The following is a 21,608-nucleotide window of genomic DNA, read 5'->3' as shown; positions in this document are numbered from 1 at the left end:
AAAAGTTGATTGCCCGGAGTTGGTAAAAAAAATAAATGTCCACGCACCACTTCGGAATAGCATACAGAAAACCCTTTTTGTATATTGACAAATGCAACACCAACTCCAATCAAAACGAATTTATAAACAGAACCTGCAATTGATACAACAAAAACCTTGCAAATATACCATTACAGAAGTTCATTCACATTGTGGTATAAATTAGAAAGATAAATGATTACAAAATTGTGAATAATCAAGTAGATAGTCCATCAAATCAAGTTAAACGCCAGGCCCAAATTCACTAGAAACCTTAACATGTTTTGGACCGAAATTTTTACCAATAACACTGGTTATTTTAATCCTATATCTAGAATATCTCGATCATACAACGATATTGCTAAAACACATGCTCGCATAGATATTTTCGTAAATAATATAACTTGTTTCATAAGATATCTCCACGATTTCTGTTCATAAAAAAAAATTGTTTCTTGATTTTTGATTTTCCACGTTTGATATTTTCTATTATATACCCAATTTAAACATATTTTAAAAATTATTATGTCTTGTAATTTTTAAGCTTTGTATAATAAAATACAGATATTGTCGTGATAGTGAATATATTAGTCTAGGGATATTTATATCTGCATGGAAATTTATTTTATTCTACCCATACAAGAATTTACTTTAAGTGTCCTGTTTGTGTCTCAAATAAAAAAATAGCAAAAATTCATAATGATTTAATTAATTCTACCTTATTTTATCTTTAAATTGGTAATTTATTATTTTTTAATATCACTTGCGCGGCAATATTCCCTCATCCCTTTTCTCCACCATCCCGCTACAACGACAAAACCTGTCTCCCACTCTGTCCCCTATACTGAAAACACATATAGTCTCGTATAATACATTATATAGGTGTATTACATTTGTTCTACTTCCATTTTAAACTTGTTACTTGGTTTGTCTTTTAAATTTGTTACTCGTACTTAGTCCTTCTTTTGATATTTTAATCTTATTTATTACCAAATAAACCATCTGTGGACATTTATAATTGATCTGTTTCTTTTGCATCCTCCTTTGTGTATTGAATTAATATTATGACTGTTAATGTTCCTTAAAACAAATAAATAAAATAAATAAATAAGTACGCTACGGTTAAAAATTAAGTTATGGTCAAATTAGCTCTGTGATCAGAACACTTTTTCGACAAGGACGAGATCCTGGGTTAAATTCCTAGATGCAACTGAATCTTTTGTCTTTTCTGTTTCAATTTTTTTGTTTGAGAGTCGTTATTTTTCTCTTCAATGACTATAAATATGATGTAGCGCCCCCTAATCAAACACATCTCTCTTCCTCCTCTCCTCTCCTCCCTTTCTAATTTCCTTCCGGTCTCCACTCCCTTCATCCTTAAAACCTACCCCAATTAGGGATCTTATTGAGGGTTGGGACTCTTCAGTGTACAAATAAACAAAAATCTATACTGATATATCACATAGGTATTAGTAAATCAATAACCAGCCTTAAATGTTCGCTTGGCCCTCCACGCAAATGATAAAAATTGGAAAATTTTCCAACTTTAAAATCTTTTTAAAATTCTGATCATCGCATATTTTGAGTTTTTGAAATACGTTATTGGAGTCCAGAATGAGCACTTTATTTTTATTTTTCTTCAAAACATAACTTAGTTTATGGTCACTTGTCGAATCCGGAAAGTCGAGAAATCGTGGGTTCATTTTAGACGTACGCAGTTCACGACTGCTGGTCGCCACAAATGTACTGGCATAAATTTTCACCCTTCCTTTTTAAAACTAGAATAAGATGGTGGCGCTATGTCTATGTTTATTCGAGTTATTGAAGTTCAAAATTACTTTGACAGAAACTGTCGCTCATTTGGGCGCGATTGCTTCCCCACTCCTGGAATCCATTTTAAAGACGCTCTTACGTCTAAAATCCCAGCTGATGTGGATTAGACATGTACTAAATATGTCAGTAGAATGACCACCATGTAATATTCCATTGGCATTTTCTGAAGACTGTTCAGAGTGAGACAGGGTCCGCAATGAACCAATTATAGGGGCGATAGGATATCTTTCGTAAAGCAATGCATCAACAATCCGACTTGCAAAAGAAAATGAAGTTAATTTAATTAACTTTAAATTTTTATGCCAGTTCATATTTCTCGTAATAACTGGCACTCTAAACAAAATATCCATGCAAATTCGACAGACCTATTGTTTAGAACCTACGATTGGTACTTAAAATGGAGTTCTGCAGGTTTGTGAAAGCTTCCGTGGTCAACTCATAGTTCGTAGGTGTACATCTTATAAGCACCATTAATGTTTGAGATTTCCACAGTACGAACTCTTTAAAAATCACCACACAACACTATTTAATGTAGGGGATGATAATTTCCACTGTTTTACAGACTTTCACAGTAATATCGATACGACTAGCGAAAATAATAAGGACTTTTAACGATGACGAAAATTCTAAAATAAAACAAAATGATTCTGGCGTCTGTCTTCTTTTTACAAATCTTATTTTCCCACGGAAATTAAATAAGGGAAAAGGCAATTTGAGTAGGAGTTGGGATTTAGAATAGTCTTAATTTTTTCAATATTAACAATCAATTCACATCTTGTGAAATTAGTAATATAATTCATACAAATAAGAAATAACATTATGTCAAAACAAAATTGGATTGAGATATTTGTTTCCGAATAATAGTCCTTTCAGGAGACAACATTTTAAAGAAGCTTCACTCCGTCTGACACTTGACGCTTTAAATATTTCGTATATGCACCCTCATCCAATTCCTTTCTTCCCTTTCCCATGATTGTCTCACCTCCATGTCTCCCCTATTTCCTTTCCCAACGACAACCCTTTCGCATCTTAAATCATCTTTATCTTTCTTCCAAGAATTACATCCGTATGTTGAAGATTACGTTTAAATACCGTTGGTTATTGAAAGTGTAGCCCACACAAATTACTATATTTTAATATTGTTGTGTTGTTTATTTATTTTTATATTTTGACCAAATTATAAATGATATCCCTGAGGCGTATTTGTGGTAAAAACCATGTACGATCGTTTGAGAAATGTGGAGATTCGCAAAAAATTCAAGGCTGATATAAGCGTAATTAGTAAGATTAAGAAACGGATGCTTAAATGGATTGGGCATGTATAGCGAATGAACGAACAGAGGAATGTAAAGCAAATATGACGCAAATGTGAATGGTAGAAGTCGGAGACGTCCAAGAAAGACGTTTCACGATCAAGTGAACCAAATATTTGAGTCGGGTCATGTCAAGAGTCAGAATAACAGAAGAGTACGAGTATGTTTGAGAAGATGCGTGAATTTGAATGCGGAATTGATTAAACAAGCTTCTAAGTGATTTCAATTATTATATTTGAATGCAAAACCATTTATTTTGCTTTTTATGTAGTCAAAATAATTTTCAAAACCATCTGAGTTGCATTTCCGTAGATAATTGCATAGCGAAGTTCTAATATCAAGCTCACAAAGCTTTATTTATTTTACAATTATTCTAACAATACTTTTGAACCTTTTGTAATCACAGTTGATCGTTGTTACAAGGAGCAGTGTATTTCGTCTCTTTGGTTGGATAGGTTTCTAACTTTGCCTTATCGTGTTCTGATGAGTAAAAGTTTGCAAAGATTAATTCTCATAATCTATTGAACGATTTCTGAATTGTAGGTTTAATCTTTTGTGAAGTATTACAATTAAATAGAACGTGGCTCTGTCTTGGAATGGCATAAGCGAAATGTAGTTAGAACCTAATACGATGAATTATTGTGTCCTAGGTTGCATACGGTTCTATCTGCATATTTAGGTATGTTCTAAAACGGTAAATATAACTAAAATACTTCTACCTAAAAATCAGAGATTGGTAAATAGATAAAAAGAAATCGCCTTTGAAAAATTTGACTCCTCATAACTAAGAGCAAGATAAAGCGAAGTTAGAACCCTATCCTACCAAGGTAACGAAACGTTTATGCGGTTTGCCGAAAGCACAAAAGTAAATCAAATGATGTACATATTAAGGTCATCTACAGAAGTTAAGCTCATGTTCGATCCCTACCCACATGTTTTATTAAAAAACACCGGGAAAACCAGTCGTCTGTAGCGGCCTTTACTTGTGAGTACTTATAATCATTGAGTTATCTTGACCTTGCTAAGATGAAAGCTGAGCAAATTTGTTCCCTAGGAATATAAATAAATTATATATTCAAAATTTAAAGTAAATATAATCACCTGGTCCACCATTACTTTTCTGGATTTGTTCCAAATTTGAAAATACGTCGTTTAATTAATTGAATAACGGTTTTCTAAATATCATTCATTTGTTAAAGCTTAGAGTTGGTTAATAAACAGATTCATTTTTAAATATTTATGGTATGCGTCACACAAATTGCAATTTAATAGTTCAGAGCAATCGATTGACGCGAGCAATTTAAAATATTTAAAAATATTAAATTTAATTATTTGTTTGCCCCGTACATACGCAATTTGAATTTGAATAAACAGTTTTGTCCAATTTTTTTTACAAACTCAATTCTTTCAAGAAAGGCATACAAATACAATATTGTATATAATCACCGATACCGTATTGTATTCGTATGCCTTTCTTGAAAGAATTGAGTTTGTATAAAAAATTGGACAAAACTGTTTATTCATATTCAAATTGCGTAAATACGGCGCATACAAATAATTCAATTTAATATTTAAAGCATCACTAACAAAAGGGGTTATTCCATAAAATAATTAAATTAGCGCCATCTATGAATTACTTTAAGTGTACCCTAAACCACGTAAAATGTACTTGTGTCATCATTACATGATTGAGGGTGTGAAAATCACTTGAATCAGCCTGCATACAGCACACGCATAATCACCTCCAATTCATCAAACTCACTTGCCAAATGATTTTCGATACCCTTTCCACAAACCTTTACTATCCACTCCGCTAAATAATATAGAAGCTGCCTAACCCCGGACAGCCGAGTATAAGCGAATAAAGAGGCCCACCCTAAACCCACCGAGCCACCCTCTGGAACCACCCCATCCACCCCCACCGCCAGGGCATGCCACCTGCTTCATGCGAAGCCTCCTGCTGGTTGCAGTGACGTAGGAAGTTTCTCTTATTCATAACAACAATTCGGTAACTGTGTAAAAATAGATTTTGTGAATGACGATTGTGTTATTAATTATAGCTGTGTTCCGTTATTGACAAAATGTTCATCACACAAATATGATGTAAGGTGTAATGTAACAAAATGTCCATCACACAAATATGATGTAAGGTGTAATGTAACAAAATGTCCATCACACAAATATGATGTAAGGTGTAATGTAACAAAATGTCCATCACACAAATATGATGTAAGGTGTAATGTAACAAATATGTCCAATTGAGGAATGAAAATAATAACGACTGGATTAGGATCAAGAATAAGTTGATTGTTGTGAATGGATCATGAAAATTTTCACAACAAAACATTTTCCCTATGCTAATAAACGTATTTTAAATTTTACACAACTGTAAATAACAATTTCATCAGAAATTCTTATAAACTGAAATAAGTGTGTATGACAGTCTAATCTACTAGCTCAACTTGCTTCGGAACTGGAGGGGCGAACCTATAAACTAGAGACATCTCTTGGAGAACTTTATGAGCTAATGGCGCTAGAGCCATTTATGCTATGTAGATCGAACTGTCACGTTAATCAACTCTGTCACCATGTTTACTATCAAGTGGGATTGTGCTGGGCACGTAGCGCAACTAATAAGACAACCGTTGGAATTTCAATGCCACCAGCTTCGTCCAAACACTCCATACAACATAAAATGTATTTTCTGTGACTATTCGTAATAATGTATTCGGGCCTTTCCATACTTACTTGCTAGTTGGGAACGGCCCATGTGCGTTGTGTGGAGTGGCTAGATGAAGCTATTGGATGGCGTCTTTAGTTGGGTGAAAAAGGCAGGTAAGTTTGGGTGGGAATCGCTGAAGTTACAGATTGTTAGATATTACTGTTGGTTTTCAATTCGCAATGTTTATAGTTTTCAATTTTTCATTGTCAGATGAGAAAATTACACCTCATAGAAATTACGTAAAGAAAGACACAAAAGACAGCGAAAGTTTTAAAATGGATGTAATAATTTAGATTGATTCTGAATAACGTAAAAAAAATTATTTTAACCTGCCATTTACCTGACCACATAAAATAATAATTAAAATACTGAAGGCTCCGCCACTTGAATTTTCGTAGCCCAATTTCCTGAGCTGTCCATTTTCCGTCCGCAAACGTAGTCTAGCATTTGAACACTTTACCAACGGATTTTATCATTCACTTGCTAAATTTGTACCAAACAGTAAATACATGATCCCCGTTTAAATAATGATTTGAATTGCTCACCCTTCACTTATAAGCTTGCTAAAATAATACATCATCCCAAAGGAAACAAGTTAGAGCTAAAATGTGTGGAATTTTTTTAAAGCATTTTGAAAAGAACTTTTCATTATTTTAAACTGTATTTTGTGGTAGGCTTTATGCTTTAAAGCTTTTGCTGTGTTGTCTTACTACCGATAGAAAAGTCTGAAGGTGCCTTCAGTCAATCAAAAGGAAAATGGCTTTCCACCCAGTATTACCGCTGTTGTTCAGTATATATGGTCTGGGGAAAGGCAAAGGGTAGGTAGATAAGCGGGAAGGTTGTTTACTTAATTTCCAGAATGTTTTGGGAGTTTATAACGCATTAGGTGAATGCGGGGATAGAGATTGGATTTTCGGAATAGATTTTCTAAACACCCCGTTATTGATATTGATAAAGTATTTTATTTAAAGCGCATTCTAAATGTGGGGGCTAAAGTAAGCAAGTTATGGGAAGCGGATTAAATCAATTATTCAAAAGGGATTTTAAAGGATGATAAAATGTTGTGTTTATCAAAGCTAGCCGGTCAGTGGCTGAGTTGGCATCGCGTTAGGGTTACAGCCAAGCGTCGTGCGTTCAATTCCCCGGCTGGCTATGTCCCCTATCACGAAACAAGCAACATTTTACGCTTACTGTGATGGTAGTAGAAGATTTTCAAATATTGTCAGGTTATTCGTAAAATCCTTGTTTTCAAGGTTTCTCTGAACTAGAGTAAAACTGTTGAAAATTAAATGTTTGTTTTTGTCTAGTATGCATTATTTTAGATCAGCAATAGGGAAACATATTTGATATTTGCCTTTAAAGTTTTGGTTAGAATTTTACCATCTGCCTGGCGTTCTAGGTATTACTGATGATTTGCTACATAAAATTGACCGTTTAAAAAGCGTTTTCTGAAACATTTAGTGACTCTCGGTGAATTTATCTAAAAGAAAATTTAAAAAAAAATATATTTTTTGTAGTCGATAACAAAGCCCGCAGGGATAACTAAATAATTAAAAAAAAATTAAATGATTTTTAGTTTATATATTTTTTGCCTGAAATGGTGATTTCTAATTAAAATTTCAACGAAAGCGGACATCAGAAAGTAAATAAAGATGTACATAAAAAATAAAATATATACATCTTTATTTACTTTCTGATGTCCGCTTTCGTTGAAATTATATTTACTTTCTGATCAGAGAGTAAATATATATTTTTTTATAGTCGATAACAAAGCCCGCAGCGATAACTAAATAAGTTCAACGAAAGCGGACATCAGAAAGTAAATAAAAATGTATAAATTTTATTTTTATATACATCTTTATTTAATTTCTGATGTCCACTTTCGTTGAAATTTTAATTAGAAACCACCATTAAAATTTCAACCAAAGCGGACATCAGAAAGTAAATAAATATGTGTATAAAAAATAAAATATTAATACTCGTATCAATTGAAATGATTAATTCACGAATTTTCGGTGGGACATAAATAAAAAAAACTGTACAAAATATGATTTTATTGATAAAAAGAGTTTACTTTTTCCCTTTCAAACATATACCTACTTTTATTTTATACCTTATTTTATGGCCAGTACGCACGCTCGTCCATGCTTGATCGTTTTACGGTCATTCGAACACGACTTAACGTGTATACCGTCTCGCTCAATGCTTTTTTGTTCGAAGTCGTTCGATGCGAAAAAGATTCAAGGTCTGTAATTCTTGCTCGATGTTTGACTGCAATTTTCGATTTGACTGACCGTCTTGGTGGTGTATCTATGGCTTACTAAGCTGCTCGAGTGTGTGGACGCAACGACGAGCATGGTTCCAAGTCAACATGTTCGATCGAGACAAACCATCGAGCATGATCATACATGTGTATACATATAGAATTATTTTCTATGTAATATATAGATATTATGGAATTGACCACCCTCTTTCGCTAGTTCTGGAATAATTAATATTAACCCCTCGGGCTAGTATGTTCGGTTTTGGGAACAGAGAGGTATTACCCGTAAAATAAATTTGTTCGCTTTTCAAACCAGCTCATATGGGTCTCATGGAAATCGTCGTGTCTACCTTACCGTCATAGTTAAAAATATGAACTAAACGGTGTTAGAAAGAAAAAATACAAAGCTTTATTTTAAAATATTTGTGTTAACCACAGAATAATTAAAATATACACCCCTATGAATTCAAAGGTTCCGACTGCAATTTGACAAATAAATATGAAACTTTGTGAAATTTTAAAATAAATATTTTTTTATGTATTTAGTTTTTTTGAGACTGCTGTAATGTTTATAATATATTTTATTGCCAAGCGGAAATACACACAAATTTGTCAATATGCCAGATTCCTAACACAAAAAGTATAAAATAATATTGTAAAAAATAACGACACTGAGAGGAAAATATACGATAATCATAAAAAAATATTGTTTTCCTCTGTATTCAAATTCTAAAAAAATATAAATCAATTTATTGAGAGCTCAGTACATAATTAAGAGATGATAATCGTATCGAGTTTGCCCCAAATTGCCAGCTCTCAGCTTTGAAGTCAAGGGGAAGGAATAACTGAAAGCAAACCAATAAACATTTTACGATATTCCTTTTATCAGCCCTTTTCGATCCCTTTGTAAATGATTAGACCTCGAAGGGCTGTGATTTTGTAAGGAAAACAGATATTGGCATCCCTTGGTCCCGACTTGTATCCACATTTATTATGTTCATTTTTCGCGTCGTATGTTTGATGAATTGAGGGAGGTCGCTTGTATTCTGCACTCGGTTTGCCAAAATTGGGGTCAATCATGTAAACAAGTTTAGATTACTTGAAATCCAATATTATTGGAATTATTGAAACTAAATCCTAAACTGAGTTACATCATTCTTTGGTAATTGTTTCCTTAACCGCCGCACTTTTAGGCACTTTGTTTTAACAATTACTACAAGAAACGACTAGTTACATGCACAAAATAGGTAATTACGTTGGGTTAATTACGTAATTTATGGTTCTTTAGATTGAAACGAAACTTACGCAAGTGTCATTCCATACAAAAGAAAGTACAAATTGGCGTCAAAGGGATCGTTTCATCAGGTGAATTTTGAAATTTGATTGAATAAAAATGTAGTTATAATGCATATTTTACCATCCCGACGTAAATCGTTGTTTCTTGTAGAAATTATGTTGAAACGAAGTGTAATTTCCATAATATGTGCCTATTAAAAGTGCGAGGTTAGTGAAATATTTACCCTATCTTTTTATCCTCATAATTTAAAAATATATGTATATTACCAAGAAAACCTAATATACCAGTCTTTTTGTAGCTACATTCAGAACATAATTATTTATAAAATAATTTGTCCTACATACCTACCTTCACAACGTTTCACAAGCCATCGTGACGGTGCAGGTTTCGTATTTCTGCCGCTAGATGCCGACACTAGTCACATTTAATTTGGCGTTTGACTTGACCCAGTAATTTTTACCTGCTACGCTGTTTAAAACAACTGAGTATTGTGTTTTTTTCATATGCTTCTGGTTTTCATCCTTCAAGAGTGTTCTAGGAAATCGTTTCAAATTGTAGAGAGATGGAAGGTAAATTTATTAATTATTATTGTTTAAGTTGGCAAATTTCACAATTATATGGAAGTCGAATTCAGACTTAGAAGAGATGATATGCTGAACGGAGGGGAGGCAATGTTAAATAAGGCTTGATAGAAGAGAGAATATTTGTTTAGAGAGGGACAACCAAAAACATATGTAATCTAATCGAGACCACAGAATGTACAATCTGAGGAGTCAAGCACGTGAATTTTAAGCAGGTGAGAAGTAACGGAACAATATCCAATCACTTCTTCTAACTCAGCAAACTTATTTAGTCACCATTTTAATTAAAAATTAATAAAATACTTCGTTTTAACCACTTTTAAGTGGTAACGAAGTATTTTATTAATTTTTAATATCCAATCCTCATTCGAATAGGTGAGGAAATTTATTTTTTGGAGAAATGGGTGAGTTTTTGAAACCATGGTTTTAGGCATAACAGGCTGGATTGACTAGCAATATGCAAATACTCTGACCAAACATTGCGGAATCTATCGTTGATACGTATTGTGTTCTTTTAGATAAACATTAGACTAAATAACAAATTCTTCAACACTTAAACACTTTAATCTTCAGTGGTTCTTTGGATGAAACGCGGATCAGTTAGGTGTATCCGCAAGGCGAATTCCGAAAGTGTATTAAATGTCAACGTCTTTTATGCGGTACGCATAAGACTGTAAGCGCTTTTCTTACGGTCCGTATTAAACCGTAAGCGCCTTTCTTATGATCCTTGAAAGCTTAGTAGAATGTAATTTATTGAGTGTGAGAATGTGAATGATGTAATGAAATATGTTCTCTTGTGAGATATTTTGGAGACACGTTGATTTGGCTCAAACTGGGCCTTGAAAGCAGAGGTTACATTTTATTATTAAAAATATACAGTCTGTTTTTGTGCACGCTTAAGTAAACATAATCTGGAGCCTGAGAGACTATGGCATCCCCAATCGGGGTATGTTGTGTAAAATATCAACACAAAGTGAGCGTTACTCTCTTTTTCTTTTATTTGTCTACATTCTTTATGACAGTTAGAAACTAATATATTGAAAAGATAAATAAAAGTACCCGTCAACATAAGAATAACACCCTAATTCGCAGAGCCCACATACAGGGTGTTAGGGGACGTACTTGACTTACTGAGACCAAAATTTAGTCATATCTTTTACTCCAAATAGTATCAGGAATCACTGATTAAGGTAAATCAAGTACATTCCTCAACATCCTGTATATTATTATGTATTTATATTTTAAATTAATAAATTGACATCGCGATGGAATTCAAAAGTAAACGTCCACACATAGATATATTTGTGAAAAAGACAACATTACTGACATTATATTTGTTATTTTCAGTTCAGAAATAAAATTTAAAAAAGTAATATTTCAAAGTTAAAAAGGACCTCTTATTTACGTCCTCTGATTTTAGAATGTAATAAAGTATTACAGTCTAATTGGTACGTGAATACATAAAAAAACATTTATTTATTTTATTTACTGCAATAGGTACTTTGGTACATTTACAAAGCATACATTTATAATGTACCTACCTAATATTCTAACTTTGCGATTATACATATTATATCTGTGATATATCTGTAATATTCTTAATTCTTTGATATTAATAATTTTTAAATTTCATAATTGTTTCATTGGAAATTAGGTTTATTATCTGATAATATGTAGAATCTCAACTTCAAATATATACCCACATTTACCACGTACTTCATATTTAGTGTGTGTATGCTCATGAGAATGTTGAAGATATATCTGTCTATGTATTGTATGTCTTTGTATTGTAGTCCCTTAAAATGTTATTCTTCTTTATCTAATAATAATAATAATAATAATAATAATTGGATAATTTGTAGAGCGCCGTTTTTGTGAAAAATCACCTCTATTTGATTATGGCTTCTTGTTATATGTGTCTCGTTATATAATTAATTTTGTGAACATGACATGCTGACAAAGTGCTTTGGCAGTTTAGTGTTTGTATTGAAGAATAAAAAAGTTAAGTAATTTACATATTGTATTATATATATTTATACATATTTTATCGTTGCAATATTGTATTTATTACAGGATCGCTTTTTTGTTCTGTTATTTACACGTGTTCTTAACTTCTATATTCTTCATTAGCTGTTTTACATGTTTAAGAGATGTTTATTACGAATATGACTCTCATTTAGACATCTTTTCAACTTATTCATTATTATATACCTACTCGTAAGCGTTTACTGTGTATTTCATCTTTATCTTAAATTAGTTACGCATATTTTTTTATATATAGTACATTTTAACTCAATGGAACTTAATTGGTCTAGAACATATGAATATTTATTGTTATAATTTTTTACTGTACGACTGTTTGCTTCCTAAATAAAAAGAAATAAAAAAAAATAAAAAAATACATATTTTGGCATTCCAATATTGTATTAATTATACAGGATCTCATTTTGCTTTGTTATTTACACATTATGTTCTTAATTATTTTACTTGCTCATAAGGACTCCTTATTACTTACGCAGTTCTTATGTCATGTTATAGTTTTACTGGTCTATTAATAAATTAAGCTCTTGCCCAGAATAACGTTGCATCCAACGATATTCTAGTTTTGAGATAGAAAAACGTAACCAGTTATGCTTCATTGGAGTTTATATTAAAAACTAGCTGAGCCCCGCCACGCGTTGCTGTGCCTCAGTGCGTCTGTGCAGATAGAGAAAGAATTGTAACAGCGCGTATGGCTTTTACACCCAATAGTTGACGCTGTTTTCAAAAAAGCATGTGTTTACCTGTCACAGGTGACATCTATATAATTTATATAAAAACACACGCGTAATCGAATTTAACGTTGTGGCAAAATTTCAATCCAATCGGTGAAGAACATTGGGAGATTTAAGATTTTGAACAAACGAATATTTACATTTTTATTTATATAGATACATAAACAACATTATTCCACATTTTTTTTTATTCTGCTTCACTCAATAAAGCCTTGTAGAAAGTCTTTGAGATATGCTCGTCTAACATACATTAACACATGTTATTGGGTATTTGGGCATAGAAGCAAATAACAATACGATAAGTCAAACAATTTGCCTTCAATATATTGCCGTGAAATCAACTTACAACATTATTCCACAAAACTGTCTCGACGGGTAAAAACGAGGCTTAACCTGTCAACTGTATACCGGTGGGGACACCGGTGTCCTCCATACAAAAAAATGAAGATATTTTTAAAACGATTTTAACTCTTATATACAAATTAACAGTCAACTGGTTAGAAATATATTTTTATGGAAAAATACTACTTTACTACATCCGTCAGCTTCTTGACTTTGGTGTCAGCTTAAAACAAAATATATCCGTTTTCTCCTTTTATTCACCTGAATTAAACCACACTCCGTGACTTACTGTGACTCCTTGACAGACAGCATGTACAGCATTCTTACGCCAACCAATTTCTTTAAAATGCTGCCACAGGCCATAATATTTGTTCATTACAATTGTCCCTACCTTAAAAAATGCAAAATAGCATACCCAACATTATGCCACCAATAACTCAACATTGATGGTTTTGTTGGTTACAATATTATTCCGGGCAAGGGCTCAATTATTGAATTGTAACAAAAAAAATGTTTTCTTATAGCGGAACAGCGAAGGGTCCTATGTAATATAATATCAACAAGTTCGATATTATAAATGAGTTTTACAAAATGCGTTTTTTAGTCGTACAAATATTTTCATTACTGTTATCAATTTGTAAAAAGTTTCGCAAAACACAAGCAGTAAAGGTATGATGTAATTTCTTAGAAACTTTCAAAATGTACAAACTTTTAAATGAGGCAAAATGTATTTCATTATGTAGGCTTATGAACAGCGCAAAATTCGTTTCTATATTTTTACGATGTTAATATTTTGAAACAAATTTAATTTAATTTTTAAATTCAGCGTAATCTTTAATATATATATTTATTTATTTTATTTGGTACATTATTTTTTACAATTTATGTTTTCCATTAATGTAGGCCTCACTGGGTGGCTTGCTCGCGCTGAGGTCTTCATTTTATATTATGAAAATATACTCTATATATTATTTAAAGAGAAAATAATACATTTAAAAAGAAAAAAATACATTTAAAAAGAAAATAATACATTTAAAATTAAAAATACGAAATACATAATAATATATTAAAAAATAATACAATGAAAATAATCTTGTGTGTTTGTGAGTGATGTGTGTTTATATTGGTTTTGTGTGTTATATTATATATTTAGTTATTCCTTAAATTCCCAGGATTGTGCACATCCACTCGGATGATTAACCAGGCTTCTCTACTTTTAACGGTCCTTCATCGCATAAAAAAACCGCAGACTTGTGATACTTGATTTGTCCAATGTATCAGTTATTTTCCTTTTTTTCTTTGTGCCTTTCCAGGTTGGAATTATCAGTTTGGCAATGTGGAATTGAGTGCAAACGCGCGACCACCAAATTACGAAGTTGTTGCTGTCGCTAAGTAAACTTCGATGTTTAAAATAGTATAATCATTTTGGTTATTTGCAATGAAGCAACACAAGAGTCAGCTGTAACAACGAGTATTAACAACAATCGCCGCTATTTGCAAACTGTCGTTGCTCGATGTCACTGACTTGATCACGTGACACTTCGCGCGTGTTGCGTGTTTGTACTGTAGTCGGCCCAGCACTTTGGGGAGTGTACAGAGTGACTCAGTATAAATTGATTTTTGATAGCTTGGTTTGGGGGCCTAGCTATTCCAGAATGGATATATTTGCTATGGACACATATTTACAGACAACCATAGTGATTAAACGCTACCATATTCAGGAAAACTTTATTCGTTGTTTTATACTCCTTCCAATATATTTTATAAATACTCAGCTGCCTTTGACCTTTGGACCTCAACAATACGAAGAAGAAAGGAAGTCTCGATAGGTTATGTAAATACGCTTTTACATTTGTCTATTACACAATATATCTCTGACTTGGTCAAGCAAGCTTATTGACAAAATAAAGAAAAATCGACGCAGATGTGCCATTATTTCAAAGTAAACAGGTTTCATCGTTTAAACTAAATTTCCCCAGTGTAGCTAGAGTATTAGTTTAACGTCAGTTCTGAAAATTATACTCGGGGTGACCATGGATTAACATAAAATAGAAATAAATTGGAAAGCCTAAGCCAAAGAAAATTTCTAAAAGAAATTATTTACATAGTATTCCACGCTTTTTTAGTTAATATTATCATTCTCTTTGATTAAGTGGCTGTCCTAAGCCCAGTGTCTTGAGTGTCATAGAAATATAATGACTTTGAGGCAATTAAATTAACATTGTAATTTTTTTTTTCAAGAGAAGTAAATACATTGTGACATGACATTTTAAATAAATGAAATGAAAATACTTGGTTTAAGGTCACTTTATTGATAAATTTTATTGTCTACCGGTTTTAGTACTTCCGTACCATCATCAGGACAGTTATAAAAAAATAATGTATATTCTTCATAATTTTTTATAACTTTTTCAAACCGGTACACAATAAAATTTACCAATAAAAAGTATTTTCATTTAATTTATTGAACTTTATCATAATTGTTAAAAACTTTATGTCTTTTACTACATCTACTAACGGAGGTTGGATATCATCTGGGCAATCTTCATCTTAAAGTCTACAGTCCGGAACTACTCAGCGGAACTACACTCGCACAAGTCATGTACTGCGGCGTCTTCCAATATTACTTGTCCCATCGATCTACTTCTGTATTATTGATCAACCCCTAGTTATAAATTTGAAAATATAACTCCAAAACTTAACATGTTCTATTTAGTCTGATTATGCGACAAATTGGTTTTCCGATTGTAGTAAAGTTAGCGCTTTGTATTTTCAAAATGAGTCGAGACAAACAATGTGACGACATTAATTAACTTTCGGGTATTGGAGTTAAACGCATTTGTACGACAGCCGCAGCAAGTGGCGCCATTACAGCTAATCCTAGAAAACCATTCTATCCTACATACGTAAGTTTCACAATTTCATTAATTTATTTTTTAATCCCAACGTTAAACAATATTCTAAATAACACAATTAAATCGTTTCTATCTATTTTCCCTCTATATTTTGCATAATCAAATCAGAAAGTAGAACAACAAATCTAATTAAAAAACTGGTTTACACTGCTTCGACTTATTTCGTTAACTTATTTTAATATGTATTTCTAATTTACAATTTTTCCATCTTCCATGGTTGAGTATTTTGTTTTTGTGATGTTATTCTCACTAAGATGTTCTTTGCAAAATAATAACAATGAAAATGCTCGGCTGGGCGTGAAAATCAAAATCAAATAATTTGACACAAAATATTGAGTTGACATCGCGTTTGGGTCCCACCCAGGCGTAGTGTGTTCAATAAATCGGCTGGCTAATTCCTTCAACACAATTGTGATGGTAGTAGGAGATTTCAAATATTGTCAGGTTATTCGTAACACGGAAATGTTTGTCTTTCTTTAAAAAAAATAATATATATATCAAATAATTATTCTTTATTATCACACTATTATTATTGATAAATAAAGATTACTATTTTAATAAACCATCAGGTATGAATGTGCTGCACAGAAATGGGATAGGTTTACGTTTGAATAATCTAACAACTAACGAACAACTAGACTTGTTAAATAGCCACATTTTAAATATATTCCTCTCCTCTCCACCAAGTTTCACTCCTTTCCCCCCCCTCGCCACCCCTCCAAAGTTGATGTTATCTCTCCCTCTTCTATCTTACATATAAATACACTGTTACTCGGTTATTGATTTAATATATTTTTTTATAAAACCCCGATGCAGCTTCAGGGTGAACCGAAACCGGTTGGTTTTATATATTAAGAATATTAACAATAAAGTAGTATTAAAAATAAGTTATTTTATTCTAATTATTTGTGTGGTAGGAGGAATAAAATGATTAACTTTAAAATATAAGAGGTAAAAAACACATTCTAACTATTTACAATACTGTGTGTACTATGTGAGGAAGGAGATATTTTGGTCAGCTTTGACGTCGTGTCTCTTTTCACAAATGTGCCTTTAGAAGACTCAATGACAATGCTCAGTGAGATATATGAGGAAGACATTTGCAAACTTTTGAACACTGCCTCAAAACGGGATACTTTGCGTTTCAGGGTGAACTTTTTGAGCAAGTGGAGGGAGTTGCAATGGGCAGTCCGTTGTCGCCAGTAATAGCCAACTTCTTTATGGAGAAGTTTGAGGAAGTGGCACTCGATACAGTTTCAGCTGTCCCTAAAGTATGGTGGCGCTACGTCGACGATGTCTTCGCCATTTGGCCTCATGGAACGGAGAAACTTAACGAATTCCTGGACCATATTAATTCTCTCCACAGCAAAACTAAGTTCACAATGGAGCTGGAAAACCAAGATAAAATCCTGCCTTTTCTAGATGTGGAGGTGACGCGAAAACACGATGGTAGCCTAGGACATACCGTATATAGGAAACCAACTCATACGAATCGATACTTACACGCTGATTCGCACCACCACCCAGCGCAGAAGAGAGGACTTATCCAGACGTTGGTGACCCGAGCGACCAGAATATGTGAAGAAACAAAACCTGGAGCAGAACTTAAAAAGCTGACCGATGCACTGGAGCGCAACGGTTGCCCGGCAAGTCAGACAAGGCAAATTTTAAGAGCCAAATCTACAACAAACGAAGACAGAATTGAACAAGACTCAAAAGGCTGTGCTTTCCTGCCTTTCGTTCACAATGTGACAGACAGAATTGCCAGGCTGTTGAGAAAAGAAAACATCAAAACTGTCTTCGGAACCACCACCAAAATCCAAGACCTACTGAGGTCTGCAAAGACTAAGTTTCCTCTGGAAGCAGATGGAGTGTACAAACTCAGCTGCTCTGGTTGTGACAAGGTTTATATAGGCCAGACAGAGCGGACGATTTCCAAAAGGATAGCAAAACATTTTCGTGCTTGTAAACTTGGCCACCCTGATAAATCGGCAATCGCCGAACACTTTATTGAAACCGGCTATTACTTTGGATTTGCTCCTGAGGTCCTGGGAAGACCCAAAACTTATAGATCACGCCTGATTATGGAGGCAATTGAAATCTACAAAAATCCATTTAATATCAATAGAGACGACGGAGCTAAGCTCAACAGCTCTTGGTATCCGGTAATTGACGGCTACACCAAAGCTAAACGCAAATAACATGTCTAAAATTCACCACAAGATGTCGCCACTTCCGTTGGCATTTCGCATTTGGACGGGCCCCAGGCTAACGTAAATACTGTGCTTTCACTTAAATTGCAGTTCCCTTGTACTGTAATACCTACAAACTCGTAGTGGATTGAAGTTGGCGGCACGGTATCGCTTCCAAGTAAATAAGCACAAACTCGACAACCAACAATTAAAAAAAACAACAATTACACATCTTCGGATCTACCGGATCTGCCCTGATGATGGACACTGCAACGCTGTCCGAAACGTCGGCTAAAGAAGGAGTTAGCGCAACACGACATAACATCCCAAAAACAAACAACAAAAATTTACAATACTTGTTTATAAAAAAACACTTTTCATTTTGTTATCTGTACATGTACAAATTTTTCGAATTTCCTACTCGAGAGTAAGCTACGTATGACCGTGAGAAAAGCAGGAGTCTTTGAGGTTGATGCCGCAATGGTTAAAAGTTTGTTCTCGCGCTTGATTAATTGTAAAACTATAGGCTGATTTGATTGGAAATTACCGTCTTTTAAATTGGAATGACAGTTCAGTAGAGATCAATGGTATTCTGAGGATAAATACTGTGTGTCTTTTGTTCTTTCCAGTTATAAGTTCGGCTTTGATGATGTTTTTCGATAGCTGTTTGACGACAATCCTTGTTCCATTATATAATTTTGGTGAGTTGAGATTTCTGAGTAGTATGATTGGAGATCCAATTTTCAGTCGAAGGCAGTGTAATTGATTCAATAGGTTACATGTTGTTAGAATTATGGTGAATAAGTCTCTGGTTTGTTCAGCTGAGGCTGTGAGTGAGACTTCTCGTAGTGTTAATTCCCAGTGGTAGTCATTTTCCAGAAGTCCTAAGCATAGGTAACCGTCAACAGTCTTGAAATCTGTCAAACTTGGTTGGTCCCCGTATTTCGTTTAGCAACATCCGGAGATAAAAAATTTCGGCATCGTTCAGATGTACGGTGTATACTCGGAATAGTGCGTTAGTTTTCATTATTACTGGATGATCCTCTACTGGAATTCCTTGTTTTCGTCGTTGAAAGATTTTTCTTGTTGTGTTCCACGTATTGTAGGTAGGGACGTCGACATACAATAATGTTTTTGCAAATGGTTCGCTTGCAATTTTACTGATGATGTATTTTGTAAAGTAAACTCTCTGTCCACTCTCCAAATGTACTCCTAGAGTTGTACAGTTGGTCCGTGTTCGTGTATGGGATAGCTGGAAATCCGCACGTTGCATCGTTACTGTTGATTTGAAATACTGCCATGTCACTGCATTTGTTCACATACGTATAGACAAATTTAACGGATTTCACGGAATTGCAGTATTCTACGTTTATGTGTGGTTGAAACATTTTGGAGAGTAGTGGTTTATATGGTACTATCCATTGGTTATCTATTTCCAGTTCGTCTTTGCCTAGTATTCGCATTTTTGCTGTGAAGCCACTAATTTTGGGTGATCGTCTTTTGAATTTGGTAGCCTTTTTGATAGCCATCATTTCCTGTTTGTTTGTCGTGCAAGTGTGGTTTTGGGTATTTTTTTTTCATTTTTCAACATCCATACATGGCGAATTGGGGTTTAATGGCCCGCTTTGTCCGTGAATCATGTTTTTCACAACTATCAGTTCCGTATCTTCTTGTGGAATCGGAAATTCAGCTTGGATGATTTTGTCGATATCCATGGGATGAATTCTGTCTTATATATGTGAGATTGTGTAAGTGAGGCAGACCTCGTTTTTGCCATTGGATTGTGTACATTCAGGATCTAATGGTTCCAAAGATGTGGTATTTTGTGATGACTTCAATAAATCTCATTTTCACAGCTTTTTCGGAAAACTCGAGCTATTAGGTCGTGTCGATCCATAGGGGCTTTTCCGTATTTTAGTTGTTCTTTGATTTCTGGCCACGATGAGTTACATGAAAATGTTATGAAGAGGTCAGGTCGTCCATATTTTCTTAATAAGATCATGGCATCTTGAGTGTATTCGTGCTGTGTCTCGGATTTCCTATGTAAGATGAGGGTAAGATTATCATTGTTCCAATGTTTCCGTCATTTATGATCGTGTGTTGAAGGTTGATGTATTCTTGCTTGCGAGTTTCTTTTGATTCAGTTATCATAAAGCATCCGTTCCGCTTCTAATTTTTGCATACATATCTACCAGGATTGTTGGAATAAATGGCGAGCGTTGAGAATGTGATTGCATGTTTCATTGTCTCTGATCATTAAGCGGTAAGCATAAAACTCCTTGCAAGTTACTTTTTTGTTTGACTGCGACTAAGCCGTCGGAACAGTTAAATGCCTTGCTATTTATTCCTTTTTGTTTTTATTTCCTTTTTGCCTATCAATTTTTCGTTTCATTTATCTTTTTACCATTTCGTAGTTTTTCATGTAGATTCTTACAAGCAATCACGGTCGACGCAGTTTTAGATTGTTGAAACTGAACTTTTTATGTAATGTTTTGTCCCAGCCCTTCGAGGGCGTGGATCACAGACCGTCGTCCCTGCAAAACAACTGGCTTCTTCTTTATCCTCTGGACATGGTGTATGGAACATGATTCGCGCCTCCCCTTTATGAGGTGCTCTTGGCTGTCGTGAGGTCTGCAAGAGCTAGACCACCTTCCTTGTGCTCCTCTCCCGTCTGACGCGCGGTTGTCGAACCTCACCTGTGGACCAACCGACGTCTGATTGCACCTGTGAGGGACTACCGACTCGGAGAATCTGATTCCACTTGTACATACTTGTGTTGCGTTTATCTGATGTGTAAAAACTAATATCCCATATACACTATTAACACTTATACTAATCTGAGCATCCTGCATAATGCTAACTAACCCCTCATGCAGGGATATTTGAGGTCTAGAATCGTTATATACCTAGAGTCTTTTATCAATATAAAAAAAATTAGAGTCCCGTCGTGTACCCTGAAGGAGTAACCATTTGTTACGTATAACTTGGTGGGAAAGTGGTGGGAGCCTCAAATGTGTTTACATGCATGTTTCAGGTTGGATTTGTTTCAAATTAAAATGATATCCCTCCTGTCCGTGCAAAAAAAAATGGATATTAGAGGGCATCATATAAACGGTGGTTCTCTGCAATGCCTTGTATTCTTTCTCTTCTTCGTTGTACAATTATGTCACGGCTTGTGTTTTCACTGTTCATAATTACCATGGTGAATTCGTTTATCTGAGATTCATTAAATCGACGTTCATGTTTTCCAGGTGGTCTCTTGTCGGCATGAATTATAAATTTATAGTCATCAGAAATCATTCAGTCCAGTGCTGTTTTCAATATGTGAATAAGTTCATTGCATTTGTGTAAGATCCTCTGT

The 21,608-nt window shown here is 34.0% G+C and overlaps 1 pseudogene; it reads left to right on the top strand.

Annotated features, from left to right (window-relative positions):
• Positions 1 to 20,835, top strand: part of LOC149415623 (uncharacterized) — a 145,073-nt pseudogene extending 124,238 nt beyond the window's left edge.
• The last annotated feature ends 773 nt before the right edge of the window (positions 20,836 to 21,608 follow it).

The sequence above is a fragment of the Hesperophylax consimilis genome, chromosome 18 (assembly GCF_061612785.1).
Source record: "Hesperophylax consimilis isolate HC1 chromosome 18, BYU_Hcon_1.0, whole genome shotgun sequence".
NCBI lineage: Eukaryota > Metazoa > Arthropoda > Insecta > Trichoptera > Limnephilidae > Hesperophylax > Hesperophylax consimilis.
Note: the sequence above shows the minus strand (reverse complement) of the source record. Positions and strands in the feature narration are given on the sequence as shown.